Below are 2,914 nucleotides of genomic sequence, written 5' to 3' on the forward strand. Positions count from 1 at the left end.
CCTTCCTTATTTTTTTTTACTCTATTGGCAGTATTAATTGTAAAGTTCAATGACATATGCTTGGGAATGTGATGTTACATACCACAGAGGTGGTTGGGGAATAAGGTAAAGGTAAAGGGACCCCTGACCATTAGGTCCAGTCGTGACCGACTCTGGGGTTGCGCGCTCATCTTGCATTATTGGCTGAGGGAGCCGGCGTATAGCTTCCAGGTCATGTGGCCAGCATGACAAAGCCACTTCTGGCGAACCAGAGCAGCACACGGAAACGCCGTTTACCTTCCCGCTGTAGCGGTTCCTATTTATCTACTTGCATTTTGACGTGCTTTCGAACTGCTAGGTTGGCAGGAGCTGGGACCAAGCAACGGGAGCTCACCCCGTCACAGGGATTCGAACTGCTGACCTTCTGATCAGCAAGCCCTAGGCTCAGTGGTTTAACCCACAGCGCCACCTGGGTCCCTTGGTTGGGGAATAGTTGATACCAAAAACATGCTACTGCTCTGCTCAGTAAAAACATAGAATTATAGAAATTAAATTCCCTGATTCCAATAATATTTTTAAAAGGGAGGGCAGTAGTAAACAGAAGGGATTTAAAGTTATCTGATGGAAGACTTTTTGAAGGCTTGTTTTTGTTTTGAAGGTGGCGCTGTGGGTTAAACCACAGAGCCTAGAGCTTGCTGATCAGAAGGTTGGCGATTTGAATCCCTGCGACGGGGTGAGCTCCCGTTCCTCAGTCCCAGCTCCTGCATGTCAAAGTGCAAGTAGATAAATAGGAAGGTACAGCGGGAAGGTAAACGGCATTTCCGTGCGCTGCTCTGGTTCGCCAGAAGCGGCTTTGTCATGCTGGCCGCATGACCCTGAAGCTGTCTGCGGACAAACGCTGGCTCCCTTGGCCTATAGAGCGAGATGAGCGCCGCAACCCCAGAGTCGGACACGACTGGACCTGATGGTCAGGGGGCCCTTTACCTTTAAACTTCGCATAGTCTAAACTTACAGACAGTCCTGTAAAGTAGATTAATGTTAACCCCATTTTTTAGATTGAGAGCTGAGGCTGAAAGAGAGTGGCTTGTCTAAGGTCCATCATTTCTAGAGCTCCCACTAGCTTTTGTTGGCAGGAAATTAGGAGTAGTCCTGGAGGACAGTGGCATACCAAGTAACTGACTCCCCACTCCCTGCATTCCATCTCTTTCTATTTTTCTGCTTAAAACTGTAGTTATGATAGCATGATGCTTAAATGTTGTGATTTTAATCACATAAATTGTTTCCTCTTTTTATCAAAAAGCATAGTGTACAAGTATACAAAGAAATTGATTTAAAATTCATTCTACTGTCATCTAACAACTAATTTCTTACAAGTTCATTTTTTAAAGGAAGGAAATAAACTTTTCAATAGAAGCTAACCCATAGGAAGAAAGGACTCCCAAGATTTTGTCAAAAAGTCCTGACTTTTTCGCTCATGCTGTCTGAATGCTCTTTTCTGTAATACAGCAGTTCAAACCTGGATGATTCTGTCTCAAGGGAAGGTAGTCTTTTTACAATTAGAAATACAATCTAACCATAATTGCTGCTCCTCACTTTAATCTACACTCTGCTGCAAGTTTCCATAATTGCAGGGTAATAGGAAGGGAAATGTAAATAAACAACACTCAGAATAAAATTAGAGTGTTTAAGTATTTCCTGCATCTATTTTTAAATGATTCTCTGCAGATTTCCTTTATCTGTTGCTCAGTAATTGCCTTTATTTTGCTCAGTGCATGGGTGTAACCAAATGTGGGCAGGGAAGCAGTTGCCCCCCCAAAAAACAATAAAAAAATGGTTCTCTCCCGTGGATGCTTTCATTGAGATGCCTGCATTGCAGGGGGTTGGACTAGATGACCATCTAGGTCCCTTCCAAATCTGCAATTCTAGTGTTTCTATCCGGCGTGGAGTCTCCAAGGCAGTAGAATGGTGCCTTGTAAACCTCCTTACAACTCTTGCAGCCAAGCTGGTGCCAAACACATTGCTCAACTTTCCATTGGACTACAGCAGCAAAGTTTTGTCTGGGCAGACCAGGACCTCTATACACACTGTCCAGGCTTGCTCCCCTGGGGGAAGTCACTTCGGTGCTGCTAATGCTATGCTTCTCCAACGGTGTGACTTCACTCCCAGCAATGCACTTCATTGCATTGGAGCCAACTCCTAGGGGCCGAGGTCCCTTCAGGCTCCCCAGTAAAATATTTGAGGGGGCCAGCTCCCCCCCCCCCCCACACACAAAAAAGTTGATGGGCATTGCCATTCAAATGGTGTGTGCGCGCGCTATTGTGATTGATTATGTGGAGCGGGGCTTAACTATCTCCCATATATTATTATTATCATCATTATTTTATTTTTAATTAATTAAATTTAATTAATATACCGCTCTATATCCGGAGGTCTCAAGTATTCAAGTTGACACACCTGGTCCATTGTCTCTCGAGACAAACAGATGCCCCCACCCCGCAAAATAGCCCCAACCTACCCCGGACTGAGACATAAGACTGAAACGACAATGATCGTGCAGAAGCAAGAGGTCCCTCCCCACCTGCACGAAAAAAGCCCCCAACACCACCAGGCGAGCCGCTGTCCTAGTTCAACCAATGGCTCGTACCGCTGCCACTCCGCACTGACGGACCAATGAACGGCTAGTCCCACCCCCAACCGGTCTGGTTCTGGCGTGGCTGGTAGCTAGGATACCCTGCCCCCTCCCTCCTCTGAGTAGTGGTAGTTAAGACTGAAAAGGGGAAGAAGGCGGCCGGGGCGGCGGGAACGCTCCTGAGAGCACTGAGGGGCGGGCAGGGGGCAGGCGCAAGAGTCACATATCTGGTAGGCAGCAAGTCCTGCCACTCCCTGCCCCCCCGTCCCGAGATTGGGCGAATGTTATTGGCTCAGCCCGTCGACG

Source organism: Zootoca vivipara, chromosome 1 (genome assembly GCF_963506605.1).
Source record: "Zootoca vivipara chromosome 1, rZooViv1.1, whole genome shotgun sequence".
Taxonomy (NCBI): domain Eukaryota; kingdom Metazoa; phylum Chordata; class Lepidosauria; order Squamata; family Lacertidae; genus Zootoca; species Zootoca vivipara.